Genomic DNA, 26,314 nt, shown 5'->3' with positions numbered 1-26,314 from the left:
CTTTTTAGGGCTGCACCTGTGACATATGGGGGTTCCCAGGCTAGGGGTCCAGTTGGAGCTGTAGCCCCTGGCCTATACCACAGCTCACGGCAACGCTGGATCCTGAACCCACTGAGAGAGGCCAGGGATCAAACCCTCAATCTCATGGTTCCTAGTAGGATTCGTTTCTGCTATAGCACGATGGAAACTCCTAATTTCCTTTTAAAAAAAAAAAAAGTGCTGTTGGAGTTCCCGTCGTGGGTCTGTGGTATGAAGCCGACTAGTATCCATGAGGATGTGGGTTCCATCCCTGGCCCTACTCGGTGGGTAAAGGATCTGGTGTTGCGGTGGCTGTGGTGTAGGCCATCAGCCGCATCTCAGATTCAACCTCTAGCCTGGGAACTTACATATACTGTGGGCGGGGCCCTAAAAAGATAAAATAAAATAAAATAAAATAAAATAAAATAAAATAAAAATAAAAAAGAATCTTCGGAAAAAAAAGTGCTGTCAGTTTCAGGGATGTTATCCCTCATATCATTACCCCAGGTCCTCCGAGGAAATACTGCCACTTAACTGAGTTTGGTACCACTGTTCAGGATACTGGTTCTTCTCAAATGATTGACAGTTCTTAGCTGTGAGCCTGTCTATGAGGTCTTGCTCCGCTCCCTGGTATTCTCCAGCAGGGATGGGATATACTGTCAGTGGGGTGTGCCAATACTTAGTGTTTTGGGTATGGGGATTCCCCATTCTTTCTGGATGTTTCCAAAGCATTTTTCCAAAGCTCTCATTCATTGCTCCTGCCTAAAGGCAGAAATCTCTCTTTGGCTAGGAGGGGTCAGAGCTTGTCCTAGCTCACCCCTGCCGTATGTCTGTAACCCGTCACCCATACATTAACCTCTGGACTCCCCTCTTCCAAGCTTGGGGTTGGAGGCTTGGAGCATTCTAGGATGATTTCTTCCTTCCACAACAGCCTTTTGCTTTTCTAAAAACAGCTTCCTCTGTTACCCCAGTCCTGCTTGCCTTCTCTTACTTAGGAATCCCTGCTTATTTCCAGTCCTCTGAGAATATCTCTTGTAGTTTTCCAGTTATGTTGTGGGCTTGTTATTTTAAACATGTCATCTCTTTTCTGTCATTTTAGGCATCTGTGCTCAGTTCACCATCTCAATTCAGTCTCCCGTTTCTTCCAATTCTAAATATTATACTTTTATACATGCAAAAGAAAGTAAACAGAAAACAGTCTTTATAAAAAGAACTCATTTTCGAACTATGTTTTTCTAACTATAACAATAATAGCACATAGCTGAAATCCAAGATCATTGTCAATACCAGTATCAACACCATAATGCCCACTGCTGCTAACATTTTGGAACACATGTAAAATATACACACATATATAAACACTCACATATAGCTTACTATAAATATATATGCATTGGTATGTATATGTATATTATGCTGCTTTTCTATACACAGAATGGAATGAGATTAAACTCTCCAAATTACTTGAACTGTCTCTTGAAATCGCTTGTAAACTGTTTATGTGACTATTTCAGCGATTAAGCCAAGTAAAAACTGCTGGTTACCTTTCTCTCCTTTGAACTTTTTCTGTGCATTTTTCTCATTTTTTGTGCATTTTGGCTTATTGTTTCACTCTGTATAGCAATCTCTGCAAGGCTTAACAAACATAAAAACATGGCGTCTGCCATCCTGCATGCCTGGAATGGCACGTCCACCCTGCCTTTTAAGGTTAATTAATTTCAATTTTTTTCATGGAACTTCTGAACAGTTTTAGAAATCTAATGGTGAGTCCCATTCTTCCTAATTTGTATCGCAGTTCGTTTCTGAGTTATACCTTCCTATTTATGTAAATAGATATTTAGATAGATATTTAGAGTTTACATTATTACAATTATGCAAATGTCCTTCTGGGGCTCCATAAAAGAGCATCCCTTCTTAATCAAATTCTTAAAATGTTCCTGGAGTTATTAATTGACTCTCATTTTTGAAAAAATTTGTACAATCATTAATTCTAAATATTCTAATAGCGCTGTACCATGCCTCTTGATGCTATTTTCCATGCAATTGAGTATTTTTGTTTTGGTTATTTATCCAGATCTTTTCCCTGGGGCCTTCTCTCCTCATATTCCGACCGGGATCAGTAGCTTTCTAGGCCTCCGGTCCAGCTGTCATTGGTTCCTATCATTTCTCTTTCTTGCTTTTCTCTTGTACTTTTCTGGAAAACATTATTCAGTATTTTTTCTGAGAAAAGAGCACACAAAAGGCAAAACATTTGAGGATTTCAATATCTAAGAAGATCTTTTATTCTATCTTCACACTTGGTTAATACTTTGGCTGAGGATGGGCATGACATATACACACTGCTGTATATAAAATAGATAATTAACAAGGACCTACTGTATAGCACAGGGAAATCCACTCAACGTTCTGTAATAATCTACATGGGAAAAAGAATGGATATCTGTACATGTACAACTGATTCACTTGGCTGTATACCTGAAACTAACACAACATTGTAAGTCAACTCTACGCCAATAACAATTTTTAAAAATATACCATAAAAACAATTTGCCTGTATATAGAACTCTTAAATCAGAAAAAAAACTCATATTTTTTAAAGTTAATGATTCATTGACCCATAGCTTCCACTGTCCTTATGAAGAAGTTCAGTGCTATTTTGATTCCTGATGGTTTTCATGGGAACGCTTTTATTTTTCCTCTCTAGAAATTTTTAGAATCTTTTTGTTTTTGACATTCAGAAATTTCCTGGTAGCGTTTCTGGTCCGGGTCTTTGGAGGGAGGTGCTGAACATGCCTTTTTAAATCAAGAGACTCAGCTTGAAAATTATTTCTTGTTTCCTGTGTATACGTCGGGGGTGGGGGGGTGGGTAGTTTGTCTGGCTCTACAGAGAAAAGGAGAGCAGCCGTACTGTGTGTGCGGTCTTTCATCCACATTTTTGGGTCCATGCCTCACCAACCTTTTCTATTACTTTGAGACTTTCTAGGGATTTTTGGGGATGGGGTGCAAACTGACTCTGTTCTTTGTTGTTTATTCTTGCAGGCGTTTATGTGGCTGGGTTTCCATTCTGCATAATATCTTATCCATGTATTGATTTTTTTTAATCTAAAGAAATGTTAACATATCATTCATTTGATCTTTGGGAGGTTTTTTTGGTCTTTTTTTTTTTTTTTTTTAGGGCTGCACCCACGGCACATGGAGGTTCTCAGGCTAGAGGTTGAGTCAGAGCTACGGTTGCTGGCCTACACCACATCCACAACAATGTGGGATCCAAGCCACATCTTCGACCTATGTCATAGCTAACAGCAACGCCAGATCCTTAACTCACCGAGCGAGGCCAGAGATCGAACCTACATCCTCATGAGTACTAGTCAGATTCATTTCCTCTGAGTCACAACAGGAAATCCAGTCTTTGGGATTTTTTGACATATATATATGCCTGATGTTTTATGATTGACATTTTTTTTTTTTTGCTCTACAAAGATAAGGAAATGTATTTATTTTTATATTCATTTATTTTTTATTAAAGTATAGCTGATTTACATTGTTGTGCCAATTTCTGCTATACAACAAAATGACCCGGTCATACATATATATTCCAGTCATATATATATAGACATTTCTTTTCTTGGATAATCTTCCATCATGGTTTACTCCAAGAGGTGACTGACATTTTATTAGATCTATTAGGTTTGTGTTAAACCCGCCATATTTCACCAGAAACCTAAAGAGCTTTTTTTTTTTCTTTTTCTGTTTTGGCTGCCCTGTGGCATATGGAGTTCCCGGGCCAGGGATCAGATCCGAGCTGGAGTAGTGACCTCAGACGCAGCTGTGGCAACACCAGATCCTTAACCCATTGCACGGGGCCGTGGATTAAACGTGAGTCCCAGAGCTCCTAAGACACTGCTGATACTGTTGCGACACAGCAGGAACTCCTAAAGCGCTCTTAGAGTGAGTCTTCAAAGCAAAAGTGGCCACAGTTTGCTGTGGAAGGATTCACTGGGAAAATGTTTCTGAACAGAACAAAGAAATTAGGAATATACTGTTTCTTTCTTCTTTAGCAACTCCTTGCCTCCAGGCATCAAGTGATATAGATGACAGCAGTTAATTCAGCCTTTTCCTCTTACCTAAAGTCTTATCTATTGCTGTCTTCATTAACCCTTCCTTGGTTGCCAACAATTAAGGATCTACTGTCTCACATACTTGGACTGAACGATGAATGTGGAACCAGGAGTCATTTTGTGTGCCAGTCTACAGATCTGACCTAAATATAGAGATTATGAGAGCAGTTCACTCAAGGGACCAGATGTTACTTCATCTTAAGGCCACTAAATTCCTCCCCCGCCCCACAATTTCAGCAAAGGCAAGAAGAAAGATGCTCGCAGCTTGATGCCACCACAGCTGTGCTGTATTTATGATGATGCATTTGATTTTCTTTTTATAATGAATATCCTTCAAATTCAGAGAACAATCAACCCCTCTGTATCTACAGGTCCTGCATTCATGGATTAAACCAATCTCAGGTCAAAAATATTTGGCAAAAAAATTCCAAAAAGCAAATATTTGCTGCACACTGTCAACTATTTACATAGCATTTACATTGTATTTACAACTATTTACATTGTATTAGGTCTGACAAGTAACCTAGAGATGATTTAAAGTATATGGGAGGATGTGTGTAGGTTAGACGCAAATACTAAGCCATTTTTTATGAGGGATTTGAACATCTATGAATTTTGGTTTCTGAAGTGAGGGGGATGGCAGTGGGGGATGGTTGTGTCCTGAAACCAGTTTCCATGGATACCAAGGGACAACTGTGGTATATCTCTCCTAGAATTGTTATGTGCCCACACGGGGGCCAAACTGCCTAGGTTTGAGTCCTGGCTCTGCCACTCATTAGCCCTGCGACTTGGGCAAGATATTTAATCTCTCATGCCTCAATTTCCTCACCTGTGAAATGGGGATACAATAGTAACCAGCTCATAGGTAATTACAAGAATAAAATTAAAATAATGTCTCACATTTTAGGTACCATATAATTGTACTTAAATTGCTATGATTACTGCAGTTGTTATTTCAAATAACAGAATGCTGAGATTGTTTCTTGGGTTTTAAAGAAACTCATTAGAGGAAAAACAGAACCTAATGGTTTGGAGTCTCTGCTGTTGATCAAAGGCAAGATGTGGTGCTAATTCCTTAGCAAGCAAGCCTCAAATGACATAAAGAGACTCCTGTTTGATGACCCACCTCGGGCCTTTTCTGTATCAATTGTTGTCAACACCTCCAAGGCGAAAGTTGGCATTTGCCTGATGCAGCCAGGATTCCACACATGCGGAGAGTGGGTTAAGGGGATTCCTCATGTGCCCATGTGACCCCCCTAGATTTCCTTTTTCCTTCTCTTCAGGAAATCCCCTTCCTTATCTGATTCTTTTTTCTATAAATAGATGCAGTATGTTTGGAAGGCCATGACTACCTCCAGATTTGGATGGGAAGCTTCTGTGAGAAATAAGAGTCTTTGCTGTGGCTTCTCCGTAGCACTGAACCCTTGCCCACGGCTGCGGGGAGGCGAGCGGCCAGCAGGTGGGGAGAGACCTGCCCACAGAAGCCAGAGGCCCGCGCCCCGAACAGAGCTGAAGATACACTCACCTTGACTCCCCTCCCCTTGGGAGGGTTGCCCTGTGTGAGAAAGCGCCCAGGATGCAGTCTGTCAGATCCAAGATCCAATTTTACCCGGGTACACTTCTCACAGCTTTATAAGCTCTGGTTTCTTCATCTGTAAAATAAACACTTCTCAGTGTTGCAATGTGGAGCAGATGAGGAAGCAGGCACATACAAAGTTATTTTGCAGATCACAGAACCCCCTTTCCTCCCATTCTCCTCTCCTTTTTCTACCACACATGACGACGAATCCCAAAACATAGCTCCCGGATTCCTCCTGCAAGACAGGCTCTGTCCTGGCAACACCAGGACACACAGGCCCTGGTGATTATCCTGTGGGACATTCCCCTAAAGGATCTGCAGGGCCTGGGTTTTCAGGGCTAGCCGAAGTTACCTCGATGATGGCTTATGCCTCTGGCAGTTGAATCACATGTATTCAAACAATTTCACAATTTATTAGGGTCTGTCTTTTCCCTTTGCTGTGACAGGAGATATAAAGAAGAAAAAGGGGAGTTCCCTGGTGGCTCAGTAGGTTAAGGGTCCAGTGTTGTCACTGCTGTGAACATCCGCATGCCTCGGGCACAGCCAAAAAAAAAAAAAAAAAAAAAAAAAAAAAAGGAAGAAGAAGAATGAGAAAAACAAAAAGAGAAAAGAGCTTAGAATTTTGCAGAAGAAACCCAACAACTAGATGAGTAGTATAGAACTAACCCAAGTAATGGATGGTGGACAAAAGTCTGCCAAACTTGTTGACACTCAGAGCGGGAAGGATTTGGCTTTGATGTTCAACAGCAACTCAAGCGGCACTCATCCAGGTTAAGTGGGGTTTAGGGAGATACATGCCGACGTGGGTCAGGGTCTGGGGGCCTCCAGGAAGGTGTCCACATGCTGACTTGTCTTCTGCAGTCAGAATGCTTTCCCAGCCCAGAGCTGTCACAGTCCACCTTTTTCTCAGCTTCTTGGAGGAAAAAAAAAAAAACCCAAAGGGAGCCTGCAAGTGGATATAGTAAGTTCTTTGCAGAACATGTCCTTGGCCAGGCTGGCTCTGCTGCCCACTGGTTGTGAGTATTTGGTGACTTGCTGGAGGTAGGGCCTCAGTCTTTGGGCGTGAAGCTTTCCCCCGAGCCCAGGCTCTCTTCCCGCCCGCCTCCCTCTATGCTGCGGAGAGAGGATGGGGATTTCATGCCTCAGTGAAATACTTGGCACATCTTCTCATTCAGAGAACTTCAGACTCTCTGCAAGTACGACTAAACTCAGCTCAGTGCCCTTCGGTTAAGGTCATGGTTATTTAGTGGCCAACATTTTCTAGGCAGGAACTCCCTAGTTCTAGCTGATTATCAGCAAATACCCCTTTATTTCTCCTCTTGTGTAAGCATTGGAAGGGAGGCCTTGACAGGCTAGCTTCTGCTTTTCTTGACTTACTTTGCTCTGATTTGACCTACAGTAATACCATTTCCCCTTAATTAGATCAGGTCATCTCCCATATCGGAAAATTCCCAGCTGATGTTGGACAGAATAGGCAAAGGCAGGCCTCATAGCCTGGAGGGCACTTTGAGTTAAACTCTGATGCCAACCTGGCACTTTCAGTTTTGAATCTCCTATTTTCCAGCCACTATTTATCTCATAATGATGGGCTGGTCTGTTGCAAGTTTTGGAGAGATTCTGTCGGACCTCGTTTGCCCAGCCCACAAATGTCTGAGGCCAAAACAGGGCTGTGTTGAGTGAAAAGCGAGGCTTCTTGGTTCTGGCTTCCCTCTGCCAGGGCAGCAGCACTGGGACCCTTGCAAGTTGATACCAAGTTTGGGAGGGGTGCCCAGTTGGTATTTCACATGGGTTTGCAAATACGTCTTTCCTGTGTTGGCCACTTGTGACCACTTGGGCTCCTTCTGGGGAATGTCTCCCTGGAGTTTGCAGTAAAGCTCCCAACTGAGCAGAAGAACTGGTACTTGGCCAAGGCTGCTCTCGTCAGCTGCCACTGAAACCATGGCAACCACCCGAGACACTGCTACTCTGGGGGTGCTGTGCCTGATGTCAGGGTGTGTCTGCCCAGCCAGGGCCATCATCGTGGGCCTGCCAACGGGGCTGCTGCTCACAACAGATGTTGCCCGAGGGCTGGTTCTGGCGTGAGCTCCGCCAGCCTCTGTGTGGCAGCCACTATCGGAGTCAGGCTACAAATGCTGATGTGCCTGCTGTTTCTCAGGATCACAGTCTCACAGTGTCCATGACACTCAGAAATGGACTCGCTGAAGTGTAAGGACAGATCTTTTTTTCCCACTTTCAGGCCACACTCACCCTTTAGGCCAAGGTGGTGCTGCTTTGTTCTCAAAGTCTTACAGAGAGTTTTGCCCCATAACAGCACTTTCTATTTTTACTTGCCTCCTGCTCTCCCCCGTTAAGACCCTGCAGCTTGGGCACTGCGGATAAACCAGTGGAAGATCTAGGTCCTGGGCATCCTGCGGTTTGCTCCTCCCACAGAGCATGACACTGAACCAATCCTGGGGATGCTTCACTCCCTTGGACCATAAATCTATCTTCCATCCTCCTTCCAAATTCCAGCCAGCAACACAGTTTGTAAACCTATTTTGTTGCTGGGAAGCCTAACAGTGTGGTTAATTAAAGATTTAAGGATAAAAATAAACTCCACGAGGATAAAATTATGTGGCAAATGGAAAAGATACAAATAAAGAACATACCATTTCCAGGTGTTATGTAAGAGAGAGTTTTCATGTATATTTTAAGTGGATGAAAATGTTTCAAATTGTCTAGATGTTGATTCTACCAAGACACATTTCAAAGTGATGTGTACTTTTCTTTTAAAATATTAACACTTACAATCTGCTGGAAACTACGTCCTTGGCAACCATTTAAACTTATGCTGAAAGATCTTGGATGTTATCTTTAAAACAGGTGAGAAAGTGCAGAGTTCTGTAAAATTCTTTCTCTGGTGGGTGGCGAGCTGTGAGCAAAAATGTTTGAAGACCCCCAGTTTAGACTGTTTTGCAATGATGCTCTGAACAAGTGACTTCTATGAATTTTATTTCACAGATTGTTTTCTTGTTGTTGTCTTTTTAGGGCCGCACCCGCGGCATGTGGAGGTTCCCAGGCTAGGGGTCGAATCGGTGCTGTAGCCACAGCCTACGCCACAGTCACAGCAACGCCAGATCCTAGCCACGTCTGTGACCTACACCACAGCTCATGGCAATGCTGGATCCTCAACCCCTTGAGCAAGGCCAGGGCTCGAATCTAAGTCCTCATGGATACTAGTCAGGTTCATTTCCACTGTGCCACAACGGGAACTCCACACACAGATTGTTTTTTCATTTATATCTTTTATATTGTGTTTGTTTAAACTTATTTTGTGCTGGAAACCCTGAGAAAAATTGTGTTTGAGAGTGAACGTTAACTTGGCACATCCTCCATCCTCAAGAGACTGCTCCAGAGTTCCCGCTGTGGCTCAGTGGGTTAAGGCCCTGGTGTTGCCGTGGTTGTGGTAGAGGTCCCAGCTGCAGCTTGGATTTGGTATCCATATGTCAAGGGCGTGGCCATTAAAAAAAAAAAAAAAAAAGAGAGAGAGGCTGCTCCATCTCCTGTTACCAGATACTGGCCTTCAGCAAGTAGACCTCAGGTTACCAGTCACTAGATGAAGGAACACAAGTTGTGGGGGCCACATTGAACACTTCTATTTTGAAGCCTAATTTGTTCCCATTTTCTGCTGCCTTCTCTTGCTTCTGCTTTTTTTTTTTTTTTTTTTTAAATTTTTTTTTTCTTTTTAGGACAGCTCCTGTGGCATAGAAGTTCCCAGGCTAGGGCTCGAAACGGAGCTGCAGCTGCTGGCCTACACCAGAGCCACTGCAACGCAGGATCCCAGCCGCATCTTTGACCTACACTGCAGCTCACAGCAATGCCAGATCCCCGACCCCCTGAACGAAGCCAGGGATCGAACCTGCATCCTCATGGATACGTGTTGGATTCCTTTCCACTACGCCACAGTGGGAACTCCTCCTGCTTCTGCTTTTTAATGTTAGGGGAAAAAAAGTTGGCAGAAAGTCCAGATTGGCAAGAAGGATGAGTGGGAAGGCAGCATAATTAGTGAGTAATCCTTCGTCTTCTCTGTGAGGTTATTTTTATGGCCACTCCAACCTTTAAATAACAGTTGGGAGGGAAGATCTGGGAAGACCTGGGTCACGTGATTATCAAGAGAACCTTTTCCTGATTGGAAAACAAATAGCTCTCCCAGGAAAAAACCGGCTCTCGGGGGGATACACGTTCCTTGAATATCTTCACAGTCTTTTCTGTTGGTTGCAAGAGAGGCAGCATTTGGTGACTCAAAGAGGGAAAGTTTGTTTCCTCCTCTGCTCTGGGAATGAAAAGCAGGGTCCTATCCAACAGGGAAAATTGAAAACGTAGCCCAGCAAGGAACTGACATCTATGTATTTGTATTTATCTAACTCATGTTCTAAATGACATTCACTCTGAAGTTCGTTGGGCCAACATTGAGAACTTGTGTATGTTGGAGGATTGTACTAAGTCTACGCACACAGTTTTACATTTGTATGTATACACACACACACACACACACACACACACACACACGTAGGTTTTATGGGAAATGTTTACCTTTGGCTCCTTGTGCTGAATGTTCTGAGGATCAGCACTGCAGTCCTAAGCACAGACCAGATGGTTGGTTCACTTTATCAGCCGAAATTGTAGGCACTGTGCCTAAGAGGAAATGACCCAGGTCTGTAGGGCTGCCCTTGTCAACCCCAGCCTGAAGGTGAGGGCCAGCCTGCTGTCACACCTAAACCCACAGAGAAGGTGACTGCAGTCGCTGAGCCTCGAATAAGTGCCTGTCTGTGAGCTCGAGGCCCCAGCCTTCCGACGCCCATGTCTAGCCTGGGAACCAGTATTTCTCATTCTGACGACTTCAACGTGTGTCCTCTGGTCGATGGGCCAAAGGAAACCTGAAAGAACCAGAGTTTTTATAGAGTCGCGTTGCAGGTTGATCTCACAGCTCTCATGGTGTCAATGACCAGGCTGGACAGCCCTCCACAGCCCCCTTGGGGAAAAGCCACATGCAGCAACCGGCATTCCTGCTCTGGGCCAGAAAGTTGTGAATGGAGAGTCCACGTGGAGACTGGACATTGTTACCTCCAACGCCTCACCTCTGAAGAGCCGGGCGGTATGTACATCAGAGCAGGCCTCTGTTTGCTTGTTTTTCTTGGCCAAGTGGGAGGAGAAATGTGGGAGCGCCCAGGACGTTCCCACAGAGAAGCAGGGCCCTGTTGGCAATTCCATTCGAATGAATTCTGCGGCAGGCCCGCTGGCTCGGGCACAAGCGTTCACAGCTGTGTGAAGGGTGTTGCAGGGGACATAATGGCTGCTGTGTGTGCAGGAGTACAAACAGTCCCACACAGGCCTGGGCCCGAGAAACAATGGGGCAACAAACAGCCTTCAAAACAATGCATTCATTTCCTGTCAGAACACTGGGCTGAATGAGGCCAAGGAGGCTGGTTCCACGGACCCAGAGACTCTCCACTGATGCCATCATTTTCTTTTCTATTTTTTTCCTCTTCTCTCTCTCTCTTTTTTTCTTTTCTTTTTAGGGCTGCACCTAGGGCATATGGAAGTTTCCAGGTTAGGGGTCAAATCAGAGCTGCAGGGGCCAGCCACAGCCACAGCCATGCCAGATAGAGCTGCATCGCAACCTCCACCATAGCCACGGCAACACCAGGCCCTTCACCCACCGAGAGAGGCCAGGGATCGAACCTGCATCCTCATGGATCCTAGTTGGGTTCTTAACCCCCTGAGCCACAATGGGAACTCCTTTGCCATCATTTTAGAAGCCTGTTGTTGGTCAGGAATGAAAGACACATATACAAAGAAGAGAGATGGCAAGCATTTGAGTTGTCTGGCCACCCTGCAGAGCATGACATAATTAAAACTGCTTTTTTTTTTTTTTTTTTCTTTTTAATGCCCAGATAAAACAGTGTGGTAAAAATACCCCAGAGAGGTGTTAGAAGATATTTCAGATTTTAGTCTTTCTGACATTTAATGCTTGTGATTCACTATCTTTGCTAAAAATACTGGCGTGAGGCACCCTAGGCTTCTCTGCTTCCTAGCAAGGCAGCTGGCTCTATGGTGAGCTCACCTCTCTGTTCTGCCCAAGCTTCCATCCTCATGCAGGGGAAAGCCCTACTGGGAGTTGTTCCAGGTAGCTTCCTAATAATGATAATAAGAATAACAGTAACGGAGTTCCTGTCATGGCTCAGTGGCCAATGAATCCGACTAGGAACCATGAGGTTGCAGGTTTGATCCCTGGCCTTGCTCAGTGGGTTAAGGATCCAGCGTTGCCATGAGCTGTGGTGTAGGTCGCAGATGCAGCTCAGATCTGGAGTTGCTGTGGCTGTGGTGTAGGACGGTGGCTATAGCTGCGATTGGACCCCTAGCCTGGGAACGGCCATATGCCATGGGTGCGGCCCTAGAAAAGACCAAAAATAAATAAATAAATAACAGTAACAACAAGAATAGCCAATATCTACTAAGCCCTTACTGTGTAGCAGAGCCGGTCCTAATTCCTTGAATTCTCACAAGAACCCTATGAGATGGGTATCATCATTAGTCCCATTTTACAGACAAGGAAACCAAGGCCGGGAGAGGTTAAGCAATTTGCCTAAGCTCATAACTTGTACGTCTTTTCAAATACATACCCAGAGCCATCCCCGAACCCACCTTTGCAGGTAGTCACCTCACCCCATATTTGTGACGAGATGGTTTCAGTAGTTCTGACAGGAGATGCACATCTTGAGGGACTATGGAGAGGGCTTCCAGGTAAGATGTGTTTTGAGGAGATAATTGGAGGGATGGGAAAGGAGCCTCTGATGGTTCTCATAGGGGCGAGTGTTTTTTTGAGTTGGTCTGAGAAGGGGATGCATTTGGAACTGCAGCCCCAACAAGGCTGCTGACTCCCACAAGTGCCAGTTATTCAAACACGAAGTGACCCTCCGGGGATCTGCACAGAAAGCTGTGCCCTGTGCAGAGAGTGCTCCTGACTGTTCAGGCTGGCCGGACTCTCCCTGAACATCAGGTATGCCTCAAGACTGTTGGTGATGGGGGGAGAGTCTCAGAGCCGTCCAACAACAACATGGGGAAAAAACAGGACAGGCTGGAAAATGGGGTAAAATACAGAGCAGGCTCTGGAGGTGGACAAGTCTGAATTTTTATCACTTTCTAGTAGTTCTACCCCAAGAAACTTCTTTGAAACTCCTTAAGCCTCAGTTTCCTCTTGGGTAAAATGAGGCAGAAATAATTACTACCTACAGAAAATGAGTTGTGAGGATGAAATATGGAAAGTGTTCAAGGCAGGGTCAGCACATGGTGTTTAAGAAATGTTAGCACCGTATGCGTGTCACGTGTGAGGATTACAGAAGTGAGTGCAAAGTGCTGAGCCTGCTGCCTGGCACACAGGGAGCGCCTAATAAATGCTAGACATCACATGACTTTAACCAATAAATATTTCTGGAACAAATACCCAAAGGAGGAATGTGTCTTTTCATCTTTGAATCTCTGGCACCTGGCAGTGGCCAGATGATTAAATGCTGCACGTGGGAGCATCTGAAACTGAGATTTTAGTCATTTTAACTCTGCCTTAAACACCCATGCAACGGAAATAGACCACAGGGCATTGGCTGAAAGTGAGAGAAAAGCAGAGAAACTAGAGAAGTTCTAGAATATATTCTGGTATTTGTACCCATACCCTTGCCTTTTTTGTTCTTCCCAAGTCCTTTTCTCTTCATCTAAAAATGACTCTCCCACCCACTTGATCAGAACGAACACGTCCCTAGATGTGTGAGGGCATGAGCTAATTACAAGTTTCAATACCTTTGTTGGCTTTTTTTTTTTTTTTTTTTTTTTTTTTTTGCGGAGCCCACGGCATGCAGAAGTTCCCTGGTCCAGGGATCCAACTCCTGCCACAGCAGTGACAACGCCAGATCCTTAAGTGCTAGGCCACCAGGGAACTCCCTAATACATCTTACAATAACACTGTGCTCAATTCTTTTCAATTCTGAAATCCCTCCTGCTTAAAATCTGGGCACTTCTAAAACTCGCAGGATGAATGATTTGACATCTTTGAAGTAAGAAATTAATGCATTTTTTTTTTTAGGACCCTCAGAGACAACAGCAGATTTCTAGTCCTCTCTCATAATGGAAACATTTTAAAGTTAAATAAACTTTGGGAATTAAAAGCCATTCTGAGGAAATAATAATTTTACCTATCTATCTATCTATAGTTGTGGTATAAAACTTACCATTTTAGTCATTTGAAAGAGTACAGTTCAGGACTTCCTGTTGCACAGTGGGTTAATGATCCAGCTTGTCTCTGTGGTGTTGCTGATTCGATGATCCCCTGCTGGGTGGAGTAGGTTAAGGATCTGGTGCTTCTGCAGCTGTGGAGTAGGTCACAGCTGTGGCTTAGATTCCATCCGTGGCCCAGGAACTTCCACATGCTGTGGGTTTGGCCAAAAAAGGAAAAATTAATTAATTAATTAAATGGAAAGTGTATATAGTTCAGTGGCATTAAGCACATTCACACTGCAGTACAACTGTCACCACCATCCATCTCCAGAGCGCTTTCCATGTTGCAAAACTGAAACCCTGTATCCATGAACTAATTCCTCATTCCCCTCTCCTCCTCCTCCTCCCCACTCCCTGCCGCTGAGCCCCTGGCAACCACCATTCTACTTTCTGTTTTGGTTAATTTGACTACCATAGGTACATTACATAAATGAAATCATATTAGAGAAGTATTTTCTTTTTGCAACTGGTTTATTTCACTTAAGACCACTTCCTCATGACTCCTCTAGGTTGTAGCAAGTAAAAAGTATTTTCTTTTTCAACTGATTTATTTCACTTAAGACCACTTCCTCATGACTCCTCCAGGTTGTAGCAAGTGCTAGGATTTCTTCCCTGATTAAGGGTAAATAATATTCCGCTGGACACAGACACCCCATTTGGTTTATCTCCGCATCCATCAATGGACACCTGGGTTACCTCCACCCCTTGTTACTGTAAATAGTGCCACTATGAACATGGGCATGCAAGGAAATAATAATTTTTTGACTTAGGGCACTGTGTGTGTTGATCAGGGAAGAAAGAATGGATTTAAGATCTCAGTGAGAGGTAGGGAGTTCCCCCCTTGGGGCGCAGTGGAAACGAATCCGACTGGGAACCATGAAGTTTTGGGTTCAATCCCTGGCCTTGCTCAATGGGTTAAGGATCTGGCATTGCCATGAGCTGTGGTAAAGTTTGCAGACGCGGCTCAGATCTTGAGTTGTTATGGCTGTGGTGTAGGTTGGCAGCTGTAGCTCTGATTTGAACCCTAGCCTGGGAACCTCCATATGCCACAGGTGCAGCCCTAAAAAGAAAAAAAAAAAATCAATGAGAGGCGGAAATGGGGGAGTGGAGACACTGGTTACCCTTTAGAAGATCATTAGCATTTGAAAATATGCCAAGACCTCAAAGAATTTTGCTGAAGCACCTTAAAGTGTATGTATTATTTTCTCTTAGAAACAAATTAGTTGAAACCAAATTGTTTTATTCTTAGGCTTGATGATAATACTTAGTCTTTAACAAAATAGTCAAGAATAAAGATTTAAAGAGCAGAACTATTATATTAATTAAAACCCTCTATTTCTATTTTTAAAACTTTAAAATTTTTTTAAGATTTTTATTTTCCATAATAGTTGATTTACACTGTCCTGTCAGTTTCTACTATACAGCAAAGTGACCCAGTCATACATACATATATTCTTTTTCTCACATTATCCTCCATCATGTTCCATCACAAGTGACTAGATATAGTTTCCTGTGCTATACAGCAGGGTCTCATTGCTTATCCACTCCAAATGCAATAGTTTGCATCTATTAACCCCAGATTGGCAGTCCATCCCACTCCCTCCCTCTCCCTCTTGGCAACCACAAGTCTGTTCTCCAAGTCCATGAGTTTCTTTTCTTCTGAAAGTTTTGTTTGTGCCATATATCAGATTTGAGATATAAGTGATATTATACGGTGTTTGTCTTTCTGACTTACTTCACTTAGTATGAGAGTCTCTGGTTCCATCCATGTTGCTGCGAATGGCATTAGTTTGTTCTTTTTAATGGCTGAGTAGTATTCCGTTGTGTATATGCCCAAGAGTGGGATTGCTGGGTCATATGGTAGTTCTATAGTTTTCTGAGGTGCCATCATACTGTTTTCCACAGTGGTTGTACCAATTTACATTCCCACCAACAGTATAAGAGGGTTCCCTTTTCACCACATCGTCTCCAGCATTTGTTATTTGTTGACTTGTTAATGATGACCATTCTGACTGGTGTGAGGTGGTAACTTATTGTAGTTTTGACTTGCATTTCTCTGATAATTAGTGATGTTGAGCATTTTTTCATGTGCCTGTTGGCCATCTGTAGATCTTCTCTGGAGAAATGTCTATTCATTTCAGGTCTTTTGCCCATTTTTCAGTGGGTTGTTGGTTATTTTGCTGTTGAGTTGTACAAATTGTTTGTATATTTTAGAGATTAAGCCCTTGTCAGTTGCATCATTTGAAACTATTTTCCTTTGTTTATTTTGTCTTTTTGTCTTTTCTAGGGCCGCTCCTGAGGCACATGGAGGTTCCCAGGCTAGGGGTCCAGTCGGAGCTGTAGCCACCGTCCTACACCACAGCTCACAGCAACACTGGATCCTTAACCCACTGAGCAAGGCCAGGGATCGAACCGGCAACCTCATGGTTCCTAGTCAGATTCGTTAACCACTGAGCCATGACAGGAACTCCTCAAACTATTTTCTCCCATTATGTAAGTTGTCTTTTTTTTTTTTTTTTTAATAGTTTCCTTTGCTGTGCAAAAGCTTGCCAGTTTGATTAGGTCCCATTGGTTTATTTTTGCTTTTATTTCTGTTGCCCTGGGAGACTGACTTAAGAAAACATTTGTATGGTTGATGTCAGAGAATGTTTTGCCTGTGTTCTCTTCCAGGAGTTTGATGGTGTCTTGTCTTATGTTTAAGTCCTTAAGCCATTTTGAATTTATTTTTGTGCATGGCGTGGGGGTGTGTTCGTTTCACTGATTTACATGCAGCTGTCCAGTTGCTTGCTGTTGTACAGCACCACTGGCTGAAAAGACTGTCTTTCCCCCATTTTATTGCCTTGCCTCCTTTGTCGGAGATTAATTAACCGTAGGTGTCTGGGTTTATTTCTGTTCCATTGGTCTGTATATCTATTTTGGTGCCAATACCACATTGTCTTGATTACTATGGCTTTGTAATATTGCCTGAAATCTAGGAGAGTTATGCCTCCTGCTTGCTTTTTTGTTCCTTAGGATTGCTTTGGCAATTCCAGGTCTTTTATGGTTCCATATACATTTTTGGACTGTTGTAGTTCTGTGAAAAATGTCAGGGGTAATTTGATAAGGATTGCATTGAATCTGTAGATTGCTTTGGGTAGTACGGCCATTTTCACAATATTAATTTTTCCAACCCAGAAGCTTGGAATATCTTTCCATTTCTTTGAATCTTCCTTAATTTCCTTGATTAATGTTTTATAGTTCTCAGAATATAAGTTTTTCACCTCCTTGGTCAGGTTTATTCCTAGGTATTTAATTTTTTGTGGTGCAATTTTAAAAGGTATTGTATTTTTATATTCCTTTTCTAATATTTCATTGTTAGTATACAGAAATGCAACCAATTTCTGAATATTAATCTTATATCCTGCTACTTTGCTGAATCCATTGATCAGTACTTTTTGTGTGGAGTCCTTAGGGTTTTCTATATGCAGCATGATGTCATCTGCATACAGTGACAATTTGCTTCTTCTAATTTGGATACATTTTATTTATTTTATTTGTCTGATTGCTGTGGCTAGGAGTTCCAATACTATGTTGAATAAAAGTGGTAAGAGTGGGCATCCTTGTCTTGGTACAGATTTTAGAGGGAAGGCTTTCAGCTTTTCTCCATTGAGTATTGTATTTGCTGTGGGTTTGTCATAAATGGCTTTTATTATGTTAAGGTATATTCCCTCTATACTCACTTTTGTAAGAGTTTTTATCATGAATGGATATTGGACTTGTCAAATGCTTTTCTGCATCTATTGAGATGATCATGTGGTTTTGACTTTTCTTCTGTTAATGTGGTGTATGATGTTGATTGATTTGCGTATGTTGAACCATTCTTGTGAACCTGGGGTGAATCTCACTTGGTCGTAGTGTATGATCTTTTTTATATGTTGTTGGATTAGTTGGCTAAAATTCCGTTGAGAATTTCTGCATCTATAGTCATTAAAGATATTGGCCTATAATTTTCTTTCTTGATAGTATCTTTGTCAGGTTTTGGTATTACGGTTATGGTGGCTTCATAGAATGTCTTTGGGAGTGATCCTTCTTCAACCTTTTGGAAAAGTTTAAGGAGGATGGGTGTAAGTTCTTCTTTGTATGTTTGGTAGAATTTGCCTGTGAAGCCATCCGGTCCTCCACTTTTGTTTGTAGGGAGTGTTTTTATTACATATTCAATTTTATTTCCAGTGATCAGTCTTTTCAGTTGATCTATTTCTTGATTCGGTTTCGGTGGGCTGTATGTCTCTAGAAAGTTGTCCATTTCTTTTTTTAGGATGTCAAATTCATTGGCATATAATTGTTCATAGTATTCTCTTACAGTTTTTTGTATTTCTCCAGTATCTGTTGCGATTTCTCCTTCTTCACTTCTTATTTTGAGTTCTTTCTCCCTTCTTCTTGGTGAGTGTGGCCAGAGGTTTGTCAATTTTGTTTACCCTTTCAAAGAACCAGCTCTTGGAGTTCCCTTTGTGGCTCAGCAGTAGATGAACCCAACTAAGATCCATGAGGATGCAGGTTCAATCCCTGGCCATGCTCAGTGGGTTAAGGATCCTGTGTTGCTGTGAGCTGTGGTATAGGTCACAGACACAGCTCAGATTCCGTGTTGCTATAGCTGTGGTGTAGGCCGGCAGATGTAGCTCCCATTTGACCCTAGCCTGGAAACTTCCCTATGCCGCAGGTGTGACCCTAAAAAGCAAAAAAAAAAAAAAAAAAAAAAAAAAGCCAGCTCTTAGTTTTATTGTTTTTTTTTCCTATTGTTTTCTGAATCTCTATTTTATTGATTTCTTCTCTGGTCTTTATGACTTCCTTCCTTCTACTGACTTTGGGTTATGTTTGTTCTTCTTTTTCTTTTTTGTCTTTTTAGGGCCACACCTGCAGCACATGGAGGTTCCTAAGCTAGGGGTCCAATCAGAGCTACAACTGCGGCCTATGCCACAGCCAAAACAATGCCAGATCCGAGGCGTGTCTGCAACTTACACCACAGCTCACGGCAACGCCAGATCCTTAACCCACTGAGCGAGGCCAGGGATGGAACCTACATCCTCATGGATGCTAGTTAGATTTGTTTCCACTGAGCCACAACGGGAACTCTTCTTTTCCTAATTATTTTAGGTGATAGGTTATGTGGTTGATTTGAGTCAAACCCTCTAAACCACAAAGTATTCAAGTGAACCACCTATTTATTAGGAAGCTTGAATAAGTCCATGCAAAGATACGTATGAAATAGCTTTTGTTGATCAACACCTTATCTATAACCAATATCAACCTATATTGGATATCAACATCTTTTTTTCTAAAATTCATCTGGATACTCTTAAGTGTCTGGAGTCAATTATTATCTCATGGTTTTCCCAGTTTGATTACAGTGGGTTTTTTTTAGTTTTGTTTTGTTTTGAACTCCTCCAGATTTTTTTCCTCAGCAAAATGGAAGTGCAAGCAGAAAATAAGTGGCTTGTGCTAATGTTATTCTTTTTCTGCCTGAAGAAACAATAGTAGAAAATTTTAAAAGGATCTCATTTAAGTGAACATAATCATAATCCCTGTTGCAGGCAACAAGCCTATTTTCCCCACTCCCATTTTGAACATTAATAAGACTAGACTAAGGCAAGAACATTAAAAAATTCAAGGTGGTGTTTCAGGAATGTTTAGTTGTGTGACTATCATGCATCATTTATCTCTGTCTGAAGGACTATGAGTCAGAAAGGATGTGAAAAACAACTGGGTAGAAAACAATAGCGTATCTGGACATACATTCTGCAGTATCTGATCTTTATCTTTTTTTTTTAGTGGTTATCAAAGGGACTGAAAAGATTTCATATTCTAAAATCTCCTAAAGGAAATATTGTTCTGTACATGAAGTGTGTGAGACCCATATTTTGCTTTCTTCTCATCCATTCGCAATTATTTTTTGTTTTCTTTTTTTCAGAATTGGCCTATTCAGAACAAATTAGCAGAAGAGATGTAGGAACTGATCCTTATAAAAATGTATTGTGCAATGTTAGACCAGATTCCTGCACATGTTAATCTTTAGGAAAAAAACTAAGATGCCAGTAGCGGACTATATGAACAGAGCAACTCAGAGAAAAATGGATGTCTGCCAACTACAGAAACATGCTGTCCAGAAAAATCACTGATTGTAAAGGACATCCTCTCTCCTTATATAAGCTACCAGATGTTGTTGAATTGAATTTGAAAAAGAAAAAAATAAAAAAGCTGATGAGTCATCGGGTGCAACCACAGTGGAGCAAAGTTTAGCAGATCTTTTACTTAAAGCACCTAGTGGTATGTGTAATGAACAATGTGACAAAATGAGAAAATGCAGATTCTATATCTAGCAGAAACCTATGTATTCAAAGTACAACGTAAGCCACAAGGATGGTGAAAATACTTCTATTTGAATGATATGGAAAATAGATGCTGATTAAGTGAACAGTGGTTAAATACATAGCATGTGATTCAAAAACTAGCTTAGGCCTAATCAATCTAAAAAGTGTCTTGGGAGATATTTGTCACTTGATAATAATCCAAAGGATAACTTTATCAAGTGTTGTACTGACATGGAGAAGGTCATGAGCATGTATATTTTAAACACCAGACAAAATGCCTTTTATTCTCACCCGTTAAGAAAATGTTAATAACTTCATATAGTTGAAAGGTTTTGAGAGGTCTGGGCTATGATTTCTGTGAATCCCTACTTCCCTCTGTACCCCCAAGAGCACAGCTTGGAAAAATCTTTTTTTTTCCAATGTCAAAGTTCAGTATTTACAGGAGTTCTGGTTGGGCTCAGCAGGTTAAGAAATCGACACAGCGTCTGTGAGCAAGTGGGTCTGATCCCTGGCCTCGCTCATGGGGTTAAGGATCTGGTGTTGCCGAGAGCTGTGGTGCAGGTCATAGATGAGGCTCGGATCTGGCATTGATAGGGCTGTGGTGTAGGCCAGAGGCTGCAGCTCTGATTTAACCCCTAACCAGGAAACTTTCATATGCTGCAGGTGCAGCCCTAAAAAGAAAAAAAAGATCCAAAAAAGAAAGAAAGAAAAAGAAAAAAAAAGTTTAGTATTACAGTGTCTGACTAGTGAGAGGACAGAGAAAATGTCTTTCTTATATCAGAATAAATACAGGTGTTACTTTAAGCCATGCCTTCTCTTTCATTCCATGGGAATTGGGAACTCTTGGACTTGATTTTCAAGAGTAGAGGTTCACCCTTACCTCCTATACATTTGAATAAAACCCTAATAGCCTAAACATCCCTGCTAGCCTTAGATTTTCCTATAAGCTCCTTTATTCTGTCTTTAGAGACCTAACGTCACTTTCCTTTTTTTTTTTTCTTTCTTTCTTTTTTTTTTTTTTTTTGTAGCTTTCTGCTCTCTCTTTATCCTCTACATTGCTTTTAAAAACTTTTTATTCCCAGAACTAGTGCTGGCACACTAGAAAGAGTCAAATCAGTTCTTAGGTTATCAGGACAAAAGAGTGTTATTAGCCCCACTCCATGAGAGCAACAAACATTTATCAAATGTCTACTGAGCACCAATCACTGTGTAGGCACTGAGGACAAAGATGAAATGATACACAGTTCCTGCTTTTTCTATCACTTATGGGGTGTCTCCAGAGTTGAATGTTTATACCTTGTGTTGGAAGCACATGATTCATGAAGGGGGGCAGAAAATACTAAAGCTTCTATTTAAGTTTCCTAAGTCTAAAAATAGGAAACTAAGTCTTACTAGCATTTGACATATGGAAAGCCGAGGGAGCCCTCACTTGGCGTATGTGTCAGATGTCACCAGTCAGGTACAGTATTTAAAATAGCTGGAACCTATAATGTTAGAGGGTTGACAGTACGGTGACATACAACATGATGTCACATGTTTTTGGTTAAATTGCTTTGGGATTGCATTACCTAATTTTATTTTCTCTAACATGTTTTTTTTCAATTTTTAATTTTTTTAATGGCCGCGCCCATGGCATATGGATGTTCCTGGGCCAGGGAGTGAATCTGAGCTGCAGCTGTGACAATGTTGGATCCTATAACCCACTGAGTTGGATCAGGGGTCAAACCCGCACTTCCTCAACAATCCTGGCCGCTGCAGTCAGGTTCTTAACTCACTGTACCACAGTAGGAACTCTGGGTCTATGATCGATTTTTTTTTTTTTGTCTTTTTGGGGCCTCACCCACGGCTCATGGAGGTTCCCAGGCTAGGGGTCTAATCAGAGCTACAGCTGCCGGCCTACACCACAGCCACAGCAATGCCAGATCTGAGCCACGTCTGCGACCTACATCACAGCTCATGACAACACCGGATCCTTAACCCACTGAGCAAGGCCAGGAATTGAACCCGAAACCTCATGGTTCCTAGTCAGATTCGTTAACCACTGCGCCACAACGGGAACTCCTCTTCTCACATCTTTTTAAAGATATCTCAAGTATTTAATATTTATTGATATTATTGTAAACAGCATATTTAAATTTTTAATTTCTGCCAAAAAAAGTGTTCCTTGTTGGCCTAGCAGTTAAGGATTTGGCATTGTCACTGCTGTGGCGCCGGTTTGATCCCTGGCCTTGGAACTTTCACACACCATGGACACGGCCAAAAATAAATAAAATAAAACAAAATAAAGTTTCTGATTGTTGTTACTAGAGTATAGATTTGATTTGTATATTTATCTTGTAACCTACAATCTTGCTAAACTTACTCTTTCCCACAGGATTTTTTGACACAAATGATCATGTCATCTGGGAATAAAGGCAGTTTTACTTTTTCCTTTCCAATCTGGGTGCCTTAGATGCCTTGTATTTCTTTTTATTGCTTTTGATTGCACTGGACAGATCTCTCTCTCAGTGTTGAACAGTCTTGCTCCTCATCTCAGGGGGAAACCATTCAATCTGGTACGATTGAGTATGATGTTTATGATGTTAGTGGAATTTGTTGTGCTTTGCTTTTTTCTTTTTAGGGCTGCCCCTGAGGCATATGGAGGCTCCCAGGCTAAGGGTCCAATCGGAGCTACAGCTGCTGGCCTGCACCACAGCCAGAGCAACATAGGATCCAAGCTATGTCTGTGACCTACACCACAGCTCACGGAAGCGCCAGATCCTTAATCCACTGACTGAGGCCAGGGATCGAACCCACAACCTCATGGTTCCTAGTTGGATTCGTTTCCACTTTGCCAGGATGGGAACTCCTACTGCTTTTTTTTTTTTTTTTTTTTTTTTGATAGGTGCCATTTATCAGGTTGAGGAAGCTCCCTTCTTTTCCTAGCTTCCTGAAGAATTTTTATCAGGAATGAATGTTAGATTTTGGCAAAGAGTTTTTTTTTTTTGGACATTTGTTGACAGGGTCATATGGAGGTGCAAGATCAGTTTGACTAAATTTCCCAGAATGCAGCTGGAAAGGAAGAGTTAAATATAAAAGTGAAGGAGGGGGAGTTCCCATCATGGCTCAGCAGAAACAAATCTGACTAGTATCCATGAGGACACAGGTTCGACCTCTGGCCTCACTCAGTGGGTTAAGGATCTGGCATTGCCATGAGCTGCAGTGTGGGTTGCAAATGAGGCTTGGATCCCGCATTGCTGTAGCTGTGGTGCAGGCTGGCGGCTATAGCTCAGATTAGACTCCTACCCTGGGAACCTCCATATGCCTCAGGTACAGCCCCCTCCTCCAAAAAAAAAAAAGATGGAGAAAAGGAAGTATTCAAATAAGAAGAGAAATAAAGCCAGGATGCAGAGAGGTAAGTAAAGGTGATCAAACAACTTGGCAGAATTTATGTTGTGTTAAAAAAATAAAATTAGTGGCACTAAATAATTAAAGAAAGGATATACACAATAACTTAGAACTAAAACTCTGAACACTAACAGCATGATAATAGAATTTATCCTGTTGGGGGAAATAGCCATTAATAAAATTTTAAAAATTATGAATGCAAACATGGGTCATAGGTTAAGGCCAACTACCATGAGAATGAAAACAAAAGATATAACTTTCAAACCAGCATGAGAAATAAATCTATCCAATGAAATTCAAGAAAAAGAGAAAAAGTAACAAAAAGTACTGCAAATGAAAATTTGTAACTTTATAGATGTTTATCAGGAAAAAAAAGTTAAACACCCTAAAAATGAATAACGGATCTGGTGTTCCTTTTGAGAACAAGAGAGCAATATAAAGTCAGAATTAAATGAAGCACAACTTAAAAGACTAGAGAAGTATCTTCAATCAGATTTCCTAGAACAGAGCTTGGTGAACTTTTTCTGCAAAAGGCTACCTAGAAAATACCTTGGCTTGGCAGCCACATATGGTGTTTATTGCATACTTTTCTTCTTTGTCTTTCTCTTTATCTCTCACTCTGCCTCTCTTTCTTTTTTTTTTTTTTTTTTTTTTGTCTTTTTGCTGTTTCTTTGGGCCGCTCCCGCGGCATATGGAGGTTCCCAGGCTAGGGGTTGAATCGGAGCTGTAGCCACTGGCCTACGCCAGAGCCACAGCAACGCAGGATCCGAGCCGCGTCTGCAACCTACACCACAGCTCACGGCAATGCCGGATCCTTAACCCACTGAGCAAGGGCAGGGACCGAACCCGCAACCTCATGGTTCCTAGTTGGATTCGTTAACCACTGCGCCACGACGGGAACTCCCTGCCTCTCTTTCTTTTCCTTTCTTCCTTCCTTTCCTTCTCCTTCCTTCCTTTTCTTTCTTTCTTTCCTTCCTTTTCTTTCTTTCCTTCCTTCCTTTTCTTTCTTTCCTTCCTTCCTTTTCTTTCTTTCCTTCCTTCCTTTTCTTTCTTTCCTTCCTTCCTTTCTTCCCTTCTTTCTTTCTTTCCTTTCTTTCTTTTCTTTCTTTCTTTCTTTCTTTCTTTCTTTCTTTCTTTCTTTCTTTCTTTCTTTCTTTCTCTTTCTTTCTCTTTTCTCTCTCTCTCTTTCTTTTTCCTTCCTTCCTTCCAACCCTATATAAATGAAAACACAATTTTAGTTGGTGGGCCACATGAAAACAGGCTATGGGCTTACCTTTTGCTCATCCTTGTCCTAGAAGCTGAGCTGGAGAAGATGATTCAGATCCATTCAGTCTTTGATGGTGTGGGAAGAGGAGTGCTCTGAGGGGAATAAGTGATGGAAGCAGGCAGGACAGGACTAAGCAAGGATGTAGTAAGCCTTAGCCTGATTCCACAGGGAGGTCTGGGGCTTGAATGGCACTATAGGGTCCCACGTGGGACTCTCTTAGGCTTCATGGTGCTCTCATGTCCCTCAGCCACTGGCTGAGACTACCTCCGGGAGGGTGTTTATCTCCAGGAAACCAAGAAGGGGCAACTGTGAGTTGTAGCAGCTGACACCCAGAACTGGAGGATGGGTACAGCCAGAAAAACAAGATCTACCAGAAGATAAACAAAAAGTGGTTTCTTGGGGGGAAAAAAAAGAAAAGGTATTAGAAGCAAATAAAACATGAAGCAAAAGAAAGAAATGATTATATATACATTGACATTTTAAAAAGTAGTACAAATTTCAGCATACAGAAAATCCCTATCTTGTACAAGTTGTTCCAGAAAACAAGTAAAAGCTGATGTCATTTTTGAGGCTAGAATAATCCTGATTCCTGAACCATATAAGGATCATAGAAGAAAGGACAATTATAGGGCCATTTCTCATTTGAATAGAGAGACATAAAAATAGTAGCTAATGAAACTGAATTGTGTAACTACCCAGAAGTCAATGGTTAAAAGCACCAACCATCTGACTGCTCTTTGAGGCTCCAAGCCACCTCATTAGCATAAATGGAGGTATGATCAAATAAGGCTTATTAAGAATAACAAAAGACACCCCTACCACTTTGGAAATTCCAAGGGATTTAGGAACTCTGAACCAGGAACCAGGGAAAAAGACCAAATACCTTTCCTATATATACACCACATTATCCTTTCTTATCCTTATCTGACTGTCATCCCTAAGTCTGCAGACACACTTTCCAGTGTCCATGAACACAGTCCTGTGTATTGAGTACACAGTTCTGGGGATTGTGTATTGAGCAGTCCAATAGCACTGCTTCAGTTTTTGGCTTTGAGCAAAGGTGTGTGACCCTGGACAAGTGACTTGATCTCTCTGATACTCATTCCTTATCTCTAAAATGGACATGCCAGGAGTTCCCGCCGTGGCGCAGTGGTTAACGAATCTGACTAGGAACCATGAGGTTGCAAGTTTGATCCCTGGTCTTGCTTAGTGGGTTAGGGGTCCGGCATTTCGGTGATCTGTGGTGTAGGTCTCAGACGCGGCTCGGATCCCATGTTGCTGTGGCTCTGGCGTA

At 42.0% G+C, this 26,314-nt stretch overlaps 2 long non-coding RNA genes across 3 annotated transcripts; one reads left to right on the top strand and one right to left on the bottom strand.

The window, feature by feature from the left end:
- On the bottom strand, window positions 389-26,232 carry LOC106507918. 2 transcript variants are annotated; one of them, XR_002336368.1, is made up of 5 exons: window positions 25,027-26,232; window positions 13,977-14,174; window positions 10,288-11,281; window positions 5,662-5,788; window positions 389-2,238 (listed from the first exon to the last, which is right to left on the bottom strand). It is a non-coding gene; the product is annotated as an uncharacterized LOC106507918 (long non-coding RNA). The 2 variants fall into 2 exon arrangements; XR_002336367.1 differs by lacking the exon at window positions 389-2,238 and having other exon boundaries at window positions 3,706-5,788.
- LOC110255697 lies at window positions 10,768-20,279 on the top strand. Its single transcript, XR_002336369.1, has 2 exons — window positions 10,768-10,849; window positions 19,967-20,279. It is a non-coding gene; the product is annotated as an uncharacterized LOC110255697 (long non-coding RNA).

This window comes from Sus scrofa, chromosome 10 (genome assembly GCF_000003025.6).
Source record: "Sus scrofa isolate TJ Tabasco breed Duroc chromosome 10, Sscrofa11.1, whole genome shotgun sequence".
Lineage (NCBI taxonomy): Eukaryota > Metazoa > Chordata > Mammalia > Artiodactyla > Suidae > Sus > Sus scrofa.
This window is presented reverse-complemented; position numbering and strand designations above follow the sequence as displayed.